This window comes from Cornus florida, unplaced genomic scaffold (genome assembly GCF_030987335.1).
Source record: "Cornus florida cultivar Cherokee Brave unplaced genomic scaffold, ASM3098733v1 CherokeeBrave_3.0.0_Hap2_Chr09, whole genome shotgun sequence".
NCBI lineage: Eukaryota > Viridiplantae > Streptophyta > Magnoliopsida > Cornales > Cornaceae > Cornus > Cornus florida.
The window spans coordinates 24,897,356-24,910,854 of record NW_026775579.1 but is presented as its reverse complement, the minus strand read 5'-3'; the positions used below and the strand labels follow the sequence as shown (position 1 = coordinate 24,910,854).

The 13,499-nt window shown below is 38.2% G+C and overlaps 1 pseudogene; it reads left to right on the top strand.

Moving 5' to 3' along the window:
• Window positions 1-12,339: 12,339 nt before the first annotated feature.
• Window positions 12,340-12,438, top strand: LOC132275592 (small nucleolar RNA R71; annotated as a pseudogene).
• The last annotated feature ends 1,061 nt before the right edge of the window (window positions 12,439-13,499 follow it).

Genomic DNA, 13,499 nt, shown 5'->3' with positions numbered 1-13,499 from the left:
TACGTTTGCGTGCATATTCGTTTCAGCCTAGAAGTGCATTTGGGTTCAAATGTATATTTGGTGCAAATTCACATTTTTGCCGTTTTGAGCCTAAACTGAGCATAAGGGCATTTTGGGATTTTCACTTGAAAAATAAAGTTTTATTTTGGCATGGTTGGCTAGAAAACATGATTTTGATGGTAGTTTCTTCTTTGTGTTTTTCTTAAAAAGGCCCAAAAAGTCCTCAAAATTGGATTTCAAGTTGGCATTTCAGGCGCAGCCTACAGTAGTTCGAGAGCTCTAAAGGGGAAGTTCGAGCGCTCTAACTTTGGGCAAAACTCTTAGGGAAATTTTTGAGAGCTCGAAGCCCTTGCTTGAGCGCTCAAGGTACTGTTCATGGGTGTAAGTGTGTCTTGGTTCAACACTGCACCTCCGACTTCAAATCATCATATCTTCTTCGTTTTAACTCCAAATTGGTCCGTTCTTGAGTCTAAATTGATCACGTCGAAATAAGATTTCCAATGGTACAAATTAGAGCTTCATATTCTTCTTGTGGCTTAATTTATTCAAGTTTTAGTAAGGTAGTGTCTATTTTTGGTTCGAACCGAGATAGGGTTTCCCTTCCTTCGACTTCAGAACTTGATATCTTTACTGTCCGGACTCCGAATCAAGTGATTATTGAGTCTATCTTTATTAATTTTTCGTTGTATTTCCAATGGTGCGCACGGTTGCACCCATTTCAGTGTGGAATGACCATTTTGCCTCTAGGTTCATTCTTATCCATTTTTGAAACCTTGCTTCCGCATTTTCTTCTTTTGGGTTTCGTGACCTCATTGAGGATCACATTGGTGTCTTAGAGGAGTTTTGTATCTCTAAAGACCATTGTTCTATCTTTTGCTTTCGCATTTTGGATCCGTTTTGGGTCATCACAGGACACACTGGGTTGAAAAATCCAGGGTCATCACAGGTGGTATCAGAGCTCCTAGGTTTGAATACCTTAGACGACGGGTTTTGGGTGCATATCATGCTTATGTTGCCATGTTCTATATGTTTATATGCTCATGTGCTTATGTGGTATATGTAGTATGCCGTTTGTTTAAGCATGATTTTATTCTAATGTAAAGAGCATAACATGTGATGTGTGCTAGATTAGAATTGTATATGCATTGTTGTGTTGCATATTTGGCTGGACTTGGGATTAGTCATTGGATGTTTGAGTTGAGATTGAGTCGTTTGGTGAGTTTTCACTTAGTATAGCAAGATTATTGGTCACAAAGCAGAATTTAGTGATGAACATGCATGATATGACTCAAGATGCATCCCATCCCAAATTTGGTTGGTGTGTCATTTACCCAATGCACCAAATTGCATGCAAAAGTGTGTAGTGTGGCCAAGTTTAATTCTAACTAAAAATATAGCTAGAGTGAGTAGGGATCAACCCAAGGGAAGGGAGGTGTATTTGTGATGGAAATTAGTGTCGGATTAGTAGGTCGAATGATCAAAGATGGTTCGTGATTGTTTAATTAAACTACAATGCACTTAAAACTAATGCAAGTAAATAGCAATTTAGAAAGTAGGGAAAAGATATAGGAAAGAGGTCTTATGGTTTAGATTCACCACTAAGTTCACTTCATCAAACACTAGTAATTATACATTAATGGGGAAATTTAAATTGTAACTTGTGTGTGTGTGACATCAATTGAAACTAAGTATGGATGTCAAATAAGTATAGATTGTCTAGCCAATTTTAATGAATAGCACAACCTATCAAATGAGACTAATATCCATTCAATTAAACCACAATTAATGCACACATAAATATCTAGAGACATGCACTCTTTGCATTCATAAGTATGGAACATCAAGAAACAAGAATGGATTGTTCACCTACCTTAGAAATTAAAGCAATTACACTACAATTAGGCTAGAAACATGAAATTAAACTAATTAAACTAGAGATGTGATACAATCTATTAAGAAACAAGTGTGAACCATCAAATAAATCACAAGAGTGTTCCATTAAGCACCATGCCTTGACCATCACTAGATTAACATTATTAACACACATAAACATTCATCAATTTCATTAAATCTAGAGAGAAAAACATGAACATCAATTCTAGCATACATAGACATATGACTAGAGCCAAATGATCAATTGAAAGCATTGATCCATACAAATCAAGTAGAAATTACAAGATTTTTATTAATTCATGGTCAAAACATCTATTACAATTAAAATCCCCAAAAATACACAAAAGCTAGGTTTGAGAAGCAAGCTTAAGGGCTATCTCTAGCCCCAAGAGAAGGATTTAGCCACTTATTGTAGTGGACATGAAACCGTTAAGGGCTAGCTTGGAGGTTGGCATCATCATCTTCATCCTTGCTTTCTTCCCAAAACCCTAGTTCTAGAGAGGAAAATTATTTTTTTCTTTATTTTGTAATATCTATCTATTTGGTATAATACAATAATGTTCAATAAATCAATTACATACTCCTTTGAATAAGGACGAAGTCAGAATTACTGCCTCTGATTGGAGGAAATTCACAGCTACACAAGTTAGGTAGAAATCGGCGCGCTCATGAATTAGACAGCTCACTGCTAGTAGGCATTTTGGTCGATCGAAGATGTTCGATCGATCAAACACTTGACTTTGATCTATCAAAACTGACATGGCTCAAAAATATCTTCCAGACTTTATCTAATTGGTTGAGATGGCACCACCTCATTTCGATCGATTGTAGATCTCTTCGATCGATCGGGATTTCCTTTCGATCGATCGAAGTTCCCCAGGTGCATTTTTCTTAGCTTATTTCCAACTTTGCTCCTTAGCTCCAAAATTGAGCTAACTGGCTCTTGTTAGCCTCTTTGAACTTTATTAACCTGAAATAGGTAAAAACATAAATAAGTATCTAAGACATGAAAGTAAGATAGATGAATAGACTAAAATACCTTAGCTTAGGTGCTAAAATGCGTCACATTTGAGCACTTATCACACCCCCAAACTTAGATATTGCTAGTCCCTAGCAATGAACTACATGAAAAGGAAAGAAATAAACATCTATAACACTATGAACTAGAAAGTAATAAAAGGATAGCGCCACATTCGTAGGGAACATGATTGCATTTAGCATATGCAACAAGCCTTTTAAACCCCTAGGTTATCCCTAGTGGATGAGTGAAGTCTCGTGAGGGTTTCCAGAAATGATACTGGTGTGTCTCGGAGCGTCAACCCAAAACCCACGATTTGTGATACCAAAAGATAATGGTGTAGAGCTGTGATGAATGTGGCCAAGTTTTACATTTAGAAATTGCCACTACTACCTTTCACTAAAAATATAGTTTGGGCAAGTAGGGATCGTCCCAAGGGATTGGTGGGTCTTACTATATTAAGGAATCAAGATTAGGGTTAGTAGGTCAAGTGATCAAAAGATTGGTTAGAGGTTGAATTACACTAAGATGCAATTTAAACTAAAGTAGGCAATTAATTGTAATGGTGAGAAAATAAGAGAGAAATCTTGGGGTTTAGAGATCACCACTAAGCATAATGAGGGGAAAAACATGTATTGCAACAAAGTGTGTGTGTGTGTGATTGTTTTAACAAGCATGGATGATAAATTAAGCATATATTGTCTAAGCAACATGGTGGATAGCACAACATATCAAATTAAGTCCTTAATCCTTTCTTTAAGCTCACAACCAAACACATCACAAGGTTAAAGATATATGCTACTTGCTTTCATAAGTATGGAACATTAAATAATAGGCATGGATTGTCCTCCCATTTAACATCTAAACTACAACTACACTACAATTAATCTAATGACATGAAATTAAACTAATTAAACTAAAGGAGAGGTACAATCCATCAAGAAATGAGTATGAACCATCAAATGAACCACAAGAACATTCCATTAAACACTATGTCTTGACAATCTCTAGATCTATAACATTAATACACATAGACATGCATCAATAACACAAGTAATAGAGACAAACACATGAACATCTATTCTAGTATACATAGACATATGGATAGAATGAAATGATCAATTGGAAGCATTAAACCATATAAATCATTGAATAAACAAGATCTATATATATAAAAGTATCAAAACATGTATCACAATACAAATCCCCTCAAAACTACATAAATCAAGATGTAGAAAGCATGCTTAGGGCTAACTCTAGCTCCAAGAGGATGTCTAGCCACTCATGGATGGTGTCCTCCAACCCTCAAGGGCTAACTCCATGGTAGAGATTGCTTCTCTTCTTAGTTGATAGAAGAACTCCAAGCTTGTGTCTCTAGCTTCCTCATTTCTTTTCTTCTTTACTAAAATATGAAAATTGTGCCTCTCAAGTATATCAAAAGTCTCCCTCAAAAAGTAGCTCATATTCCTTATATAGGTAGGTCAAATATCACCTCAAATGAGCTAGGCTCGTACACCAATATTCCTTCAATGATTGGATATGAGACAACTTTTAATAAGTTGTAATTTGGATTTTCTCAGGATTTGGGAAGTTCGATCGATCGAACTTGTGGTGAGATCGATCGAACATGGCTGAGATCTATCGAATTGAAGCTGGATCGATCTTCTATGGCGGTGCCTTTTTGGATAAAAACAAATTTGAGATATTTTGAAGATATTTTTGGGAAAAGGACAAAAGTGGTTGGTAGGGTGGTACATCTGGATAAGATCTAGCATGTGGATAAGGACAAGAAAGTTCAATCGATCAGAGAATCAAGTTGGATCGATTGAACTTTGAGATCTTTGAATAGGGACAAACATGGCTCAGATCCATCTTGAAGTGCTGAGATCAATTAAAGTTAGATCGATCGAACTTTTCTTGAGATTGATCGAAGTTGCTGAAATTCCACTCTTTTCTTCCTTTTGCTCTACTTTGCTCCTTTCTTTAATTCATCCCAGAATTGCTTCATTTCTGCTCTTATTTGGCTGAGTTAGCTTATTTTAGGGATAAGTACCTAAAAATAGAAATAACATGAAATCAATAAAAAGCGAAAAAATAAGATAGATAAAGGTTCTAGAATACCTAAGCTTAAGGAGTTTAAATGCGCACTTTTCAGTGTTCATCACACCCCCAAACTTAAATATTGCTAGTCTCTAGCAATGAACTAGAAAGTAAAGGAATGAAATGAACAACTATACAACTATGAACTAAAAAGCAATAAATGGATACTGCCACTTCCGTAGGGAACATGATTACATTTAGCATATGCAAAAAGCCTTTTAAACCCCTAGGTTACCCCTAGTGGACGAGTGAAGTCTCGTGAGGGTTTCCAGAAATGATACCCATAAACATTAAGCTCATTCTTTCAAAAGAGGCACCAATATTACAAACAAGCATTGGGAGAAAACTACCTTGAGTATGCAATTTTTCAAACATTTTCAAGCAATCTCCCAAAATCTCAACATCAAACAAACAAGTATGGTCCTCCACACATTAAGAAAATGATCATGAAAATCAAAACAACTCCAGAATCCTTTTTGAGTGGACCGGCATCAAATACGTTGCTATCTTAGCCAACTAAAGAAATAATCGCATCCTTACCCTTAAACTAGCTCACAAATCTAGTACCGATCATCAAGACAAATAGTGGACCTTTTATTAAAGCTTTATTATTCTAGGTGCGCTTATTCTTTTCACTCAATTTTTTTATTTTATTTTTATTTCTTTTATAGGATCAAAGATGGAAGCATAGTGCAATTTGTTGATCTATTAAGCTTTCTAGCGATCCATGAGGTCGAGCGTTAGGTCAATGACCCCCAAACCGGACGGCTTTAGGGCATTAGGCATTCAAACACCCCTAAGGACTTACAAGCTCAAATCAACTAGGCTACAAATCAAAATAACCTCCATCTAATCATTTCTCACTTCTCACCTTTTGTGTGAAGTCCTCACTTTTTATTGCTTTTGTAACTTTTTTTTTTTTTTTTTTGTTTTTTTTTTTCAAGTTCAATTACCTAGAGTTTGGGCCCTCCGCCTTTCGGCGCGAGAAGTTCAGTGCTTGATAAGGCTAGAATCTCAGCTACTTAGTGAAAAAGGGTTGTTATCCACCTTTATCAAGAATGAAAGCTTTCAATGCATTACTAGCCCAATTGGGATATAACCAATTCAATAATCAACAAAGCATGTACCCCACAAATGAATGCTAGTGTGCACCTATGCTAATGTAGAATCCTCGAGTGAATCTTAAAACAATCACAAAATCAGGATGATGTGGACCACAAGTGTAAGCAAGATATCAATCTTTCGAAAAATTTTACTCCTAAATGGCATCCACAAGGCATACAAGGAGTATTGGACTCTCAAGTCAAGCAATTTTTAAATTTTAAGCAATATAGTCCTCAAAAGATCAAAATCATAGCTAGTTCTGGACCAATCATAGAAAATCCCTCAAATACACAAGTCATGCTCAAAATTTTGAATTTAAAGCAAACACTGCAAATCATACTATAACCCCCAAACTTAAATGGCACAGTGTCCTCAATGTGTAAAGAGAATAAAAGGAAAGAGTATACCAGTGCAATTATAGCAAAGATTAGCCGAAACAGAAGTATCAAAAGTAGGTGGCATAGCCCCCCCAAACTTGGGATTAGCTGTGGTCCTGAAAATTTGGCACTTAGAGAAAAATCATCAGATAACAAAAGTGATAATAGCAGTGCACAGTGGACATGCAAGTCTAAATGGGATAGCAACTGAAAATAGAGAGAGGTATAAGGGTGGTCCTGAAAATTTGGGCAGTACTGTCTCTCACTGAAGTCACTGGGATGCACCTGATGAAGTCAATCACAAACAGATATATCAATATAAAGTATGACATCCAACATATTGCATGTATAAAACAAAATAATATACATCATAGCACAGTATCAGGGCCAACAGACTGGCCGCCGCAGTAACAGTAATAATGTATCACATATATATAAAACGACAGGAGTAAAGGGATAGAGAGATCAGGAAAATGAGGTAGGATGGGCAGGGCGTGCTCCACGGATATCTCGAGATAAGTCTCGCAACATAGCCATGACATCGGTACGGAGAGATATAATGTCAGCTCGGATGGAGATAGCATCCTCTTGGATAGAGACCGTGTCAGCGCGGATAAATACTACAACATCCTCCAAAGCTTGGAGTCGCTCTCTAAAGCCGGGTGTCTGTGCTGGAGCCTCAAGTATCGCTGGAGTGGGAGAATGATGATCCTGAGCCTACTCCTCATCATGAATGGGCGACCCAGCCGGAGAGTGATGCTCCTGGTCCTCTGTGGGTTGCTCCAAATCAATATCCATGTGCATGGCAGGTGGATCGACGGGTATATCGTCAGCCGCCTACACTACTGCTGTTGTTGTCTGCTCTATCTCCTCTAACTCTAATTCCTCAGCTGCCTCGGCAGCATCGTCCCGCAGACTCTTGATAAGAGCGTTGTAGCTCTTATCGCAATCCTTCTTCTTGAATGAAAAGGCCCCAGACTCACTATGCTCCCGTGGTTAGAAGGAATAGTGCTGGTCTCTCAGAATCTATGTGATGAGATGGCGGAATGGGAGATACTTAGCCCTTTTGGGCTTGGCCTTACTGATATGGTCAACATATAGCTTCATCATAACACTCCAGATAAGCGCAGGAATGGACAGCCAATGCCCTGTATAAAAGTCGTATAGAGCTGTAAGATAGTTGCCGTGCCTATATGTCTTGTGGCCGGCCATAAAAATATTTCGGTATAGCACCGAATCGAAGAACCACAGGTCGTCTGGCAGATAAGTCCGGGTGGTGAAAGTCTCGCCACCAGCATAGTGACCTGTGAGTAAAATGGCCATGTCTGCATATGTGGGCCTCCATAGAGTAGGATAGGTATCCTAGAGATCGGGAGGGCAGACGCGTGGACAATTGCAGGATCTGGAAAGAGTGTCTACCATGATACTGATAGGGTGGTCGTCGATGGTAATCCGCTGCTCTGCCAGGTTACTCGGGGCAGGTCGGAGGTTCTGGAAGAACATCCAGACCAACCTCGGGTATACTGGGTATGTTACAGGGGCTAGTATGGCTGAGATGTCCCTCCGGTCTATATCGTCATATGCTGCTCTAGTAAGAACAGACTGAGAGAAGTAGTCTATGTCAAAGACCGACTCGTGCGCCACTCGAAGGCGTGAGTATCTAGGTAATGGCTGGTCTAAATGCTGGGCTGGCTGAGCTGGCGGTGGTGATGGAGATGGTATGTGCTCAGCCTCAGTGTCAGCCTGTGAAGAGGATGCCTCGGCTGAAGACTGTAGTCGACTGTCAACTGGAGACTGAGGTGGAATGGGCTCTGCTGGCTCCTCCTGAATGGTTCCTGGGTATGAGATAGACCTGCCTCGTTGTCTAAACTCTACCTGGCCCTGCGGTGATAGTGTCTACGAGCAACAGTCTTGACCCTAGCCATAGCCTGCAAAAATGAAAGGAAAACTTACAAAAAGGAAGTCACTACCAGTATAAAGAATTAAAGCACAATTTATAGAATCATGTATGTCAAATAGGATAGACAAAACAGATAAGGAACATGAATCTATACAAGTGACAAGGAATGAGTGACATGATGTGAGACATGCTAGACAGTATAAGTATGGGATGCATCCAATGTGGAAAACACAAGCATTGGGCATGTATGAGATAGCATAAAACACAAGAGATGGTGTGTGAAATGTGTGAAGTATACTTGTGAATTTTGATCGATCACAAAAATGTGAGATCGATGCAAGTTCGATCGATCAAGAAAAAGTGAGATCGATATGTTACAAATCGATCGAAGAAAAAGTTCGATCAATCGAACTGTGAGGTGAAACTTGAAATGTCACAGATCTGTGACGTGGATGGCACGGGGCCTTCACGAACATGGTCGTGGGCCCATTTACACAACAAATCATCAACATTGGTCTCTTGATTCGGCCCGTGACCCCCAAAATCAAAATTTAAATCAACAAAATATAAAACATATATATACATATATATACATAGAGTTTCGAAGCTTCATCAATGGTGATATACATCATCAAAACAACATAGATCTAACATTTAGATCATATATTTATCAAATCGAAGCTTGAAGTCGCATATGAGATCTCGGATCTTACCGGAATCGAGAGAGAAGGTGAAATGAAGATGAGATCCTAGATCCGAGAAGAGAGAGAGAGATTCGATGCTTGGGATGGTCGCCGGAGTCTCGTCGGAGATGGATAAGAGTTGGGATGCAGCGGCGAAGGGTGAAACGAGGGTTTGAGATCGATTCTTGTGAAATCGATCGAATGACCCTAAATCGATTTTTAAAAACATTCCCTTACCAGTTCGATCGATCGAACTGAATCCTTAGATCAATCGAATTGACATCAGTCTCTCCTCTTAAGTGACAAAATATTTTTGGGATTTTTGAGAAATAAAAATAAATAAAGTAAAAATAAAATAAAATAAAAAGTAAAAATATTTTTAGGATTTTTGAAAAAATATTTATTTATTTATATTATTTATACTTATTTATTTATTTATTTTTATAATAAAAATAAAAATGACAATAAAATTTAAATAATAAAATATATATATATTTTTTTTTGGAATTTTTGAAATTAAGAATTTAAAACAAAGTCAAAATTGAAAATCAAAGATCAAAGATCGATTTCACCAAGATCGATCTCAGAATACTTTCGATCAATTGAGGATGTAAAGATTTGAAGAAATGTTCGATCGATGAGACAGAGAGGCTTTTGGATGCAGGTTGATGTAGGTTCAAAATTTTTCTAAGTGTTGGAACTGCAGATCAATCAAGATAAAGTTGGATCGATCGAAGAACTAAAGATCAATCTAGGAACAAGTTCGAACGATGGGACAGAGAGCTAAAATATGCAGGTTTTGTTCAAACAATTGGATAGTGAGTGATTTGGATGTAGGTTTGATGCAGGTGGGAAGTTCGATTAATCGAACTCATTTTAAGATTGATCGAACTTATGCAAAATGCTCAATTTCAACATAAAAGTGCATACAATCCTAATCACAGTTCCTAGCAATGCATATGAACCCAAAACCAACTATCTAAACTTCGCAAGAAATGAAATTAAGGGTAGAAATGAGGGAGGAATAAGGTTTTGACACCCTACGAAATGTCTTGCTAGTCTTTAACGTCTCTAGCAAGACATTGGGCTCTTTTAGCCCGGATCAAACATCTTGTAGTACATCCCCTCCTTAATGGGGTGATAAGTGCTTTAAACTCCACCCAACAAATGGTTCTTTAAGGAACTTGTTGGATTAAGCTCAAAAGATGTTTTTGGTCCTTGGTCAAAACAATCTTTGGGCTTCCATGCCCTTTCAAAACAAGACTTTGAAACAACTTTCTTTGGTTTCAAGGTTGAAGATGAGCTTTTTGGAATTTTGGTTTCAAGCAAAGACTCTATTCCTTCATATTCATGGTCATGACATTTCTCCACAACATCAACTTCTTCATGCTTGTCAAATGAATTGGGGGTTGGATTGAAGATATTCAACTTCACCTTCATGTAGCCAAATGAGATCTTCATTATCCCCGTCCTACATTTAATGTTGGCATTTGCGGTTGCCAAGAAAGGATGGCCAAGGATAACGGGAATTTGGCTCTTAGGATTTGGGACTGGTTCCGTGTCAATGACAACAAAATCAACAAGAAAGAAGAATTTATCAATCTTAATCAATACGTCCTCAATTATGCCCCTAGGCTTTTTGATGGATCGGTCGGCAAGTTGCAAAACCACCGACATCGGTTTCAAGTCTCTTAAGCCTAATTTGACATATATCGAGTATGAAAGAAGGTTAACACTTGCTCCTAGGTTAAGAAGAGCCCGATTAATGATATGATCTCCAATGATGCATGAAGTGGTAGGTAAACTGGGTTCCTTAAACTTCAGAAGAGTGTTATGCTGTAAAATTGAGCTTACTTGCTCGGTTAAGACCACTTTCCTAGATGCTTGGCTTTTGTTCTTCCTCTTTTGGGTGCATAAGTCTTTTAAGAACTTGGCATAAGCTAGAATTTGCTTGATTGCATCCAAAAGTGGAAGATTGACTTTCACTTGCCTAAACACATCCATAATTTCATTTGCTTTAGCCTTTTGCTTGTCAGTTGAAATGGATCCTTTTAAAGCATCCGAAAATGGAGCTTTTGGCTCAAAAACCTTTTTAGATATTTTCTTTGAAGTCTCCTCAACACAAGAAGTTTTGAAATCATTTTGCAAATATTTCTTTTCAAAATCACTTTTTAACTCACTTTTCAAGATATTCTCATTTAAAAAATCATGCATATGTAATGAAGGAGGAATAGGATAAGAAACAGGACGGGTGTCAACTTGTGGTTACACTGGTTCACTCTCGTCATTGGATATACCACTTGGTTGTCCATAATCTTCCCACTTCTCAAGGTTGTCACCGCATGGACATGCTCTATTGTGTGACCTTTTGATGAGGAATGAGTCTCCACAACACATTGTTGCTTTTGTGGGGCATTCAAAGGTATTTTCCCTTTCTTTCTAGCATTCAAAGTACTAGCTACTTGCCCTACTTGGGTTTCTAGCTTAGCAATGGATTGAGAATGGGAATGAAGTAATTGAGTGTTCGCCTCTAAAGTGCCTAGAGCGGTTAAAACTTTCTCTTCAAAAGTGAGACTTCTAGCATTTCCTTGAAAATATGATAGTTGATTAGGAAAATGAGAATTAGAGAATTGGTTTCCTTGTGATTGAAATGGTTTATATCCTTAGGAACCTTGGCTTTGCATTAGAGATGGAACATATTTCCCTTGGAAACCACCTTGGGGAGGGTTTGAGCCTTCCCCTTGGTTTTTCCAAGAGAAATTTAGGTGATTCCTCCAACTAGGATTATAATGATTGCCATAAGGATTGTTCCCTTAATTAACAAAAGTTGTATTGACTTATTCGTGATGCTCACTTTACACATGTCCATGGGGACAATTGGAAGTAGAATGTGAAACACTTGAACAAGTCATACATGTCTCATTAGATGCATGATGGGAATGGTTAGGGATGGAAGATACTTGATTTGCCGAGTTTTGGTTGATCAAGAATTGATCAAACCTTTGAGATAAGGATTTCACCTCGGTGGCTATTTCATTGGAATGGTCGACTTGATGCAAGCCAACACTCTTCCTTCTACTTGAATTCCTACCATTCTTGGAAGATAAAGTTCGATGCAAAGAATTCTCACTCATGTTCTCATAAAGACGCCACACGTCATCCTCATGCCTATCACTATAAGAGCCACCCATGGAAGCATCAACCATACCCTTGTAATTGTTTGATAAGCTCTCAAAGAAATATTGAACTAATTGCCATTTGGGCATGTCATGATGTGGACACTTCCTAAGCAATTCATTGAATCTTTCCCATGCCTCATGGAACGTTTCCCCATCCCCGTGTGAAAACTCTCGAATTGAGGTTCTCATGGCATTGGTCTTAGAAACCAGATAGTGCTTCTTCAAGAACTCTTGTTGCATTTCTGCCCCAAGAAGTTATTGAAAAAAGGCCAAAGATTGTTAAACCAATATTTTGCCTTGTCTTTAAGGGTGAATGAAAAGTTTAAGCCTTAAGACCTCTTCCAGTATGTCCGTGTATCTCACGGTGGAACATACTTCAAGAAACTCATCGAAATGCTTGTAAGGTTCTTCACTTAGAAGTCCATGATAGTTAGGAAGCATTTAAATGGTTTGTGGTTTGATCTCATAGTGGTGTGCTCTAAATGGTGGCAATTGAATGCATGTGGGTGCATTGTATTAATTAGGTATATAATGATCTCTTAAAGCAAGGGGAGGATTAGCAATTGGAGATGCAACATGGACACCTTGATTGCCTTGAATGATGGGAGGTGGTGGAGCATAGATTGGCCTTAGCATTCCCAATGGAACTTGGCCTTGTTGTTATGGTGGATGACCAAATGGCCTCGGCATGCCTAATGGTACTTGCATGTTATCATGATGCACATTGGAGTGGAGGATGCCTTGTTGGTTTATGTGACTAAGGTCCTCCACATGGTCCTCATTATGGACTTCCATTGATGAAATGGATTGAATAGAACTTCCTCTTCCCTTAAGGTTTCGAAAAACAGATTCAAGATGAAAATTTAAAGGGGCAAGAGTGGGTCTCAATGATCTACGACCACGCATGCACAATGCAACACAACAAGGAATAATGACAAACACTTCACATTCGCAACAAATCAACAATCAACAAACTTCCTCCACATACAATGTTCCCATACTCCCATGCTATCAAAAATATGCAGGAAAAGTAAATTGCCTCCACGTGGGCTCATGATTTATCTAAGAATTGAAATATAAGCCTCCACGCGGGCCGATAATTTAACTAGAGATTGAGTTAAGAAAGAGCTCACAAAGGGTCCTTAAGCACTTCAATTAATTTTTCAGTTTTAGCCTTACATTTTTTTTTTAGATTTTGCATTTTTCCTTTGTTTTGCTTAGCTCCTTACTTGGAATACTCCTTTG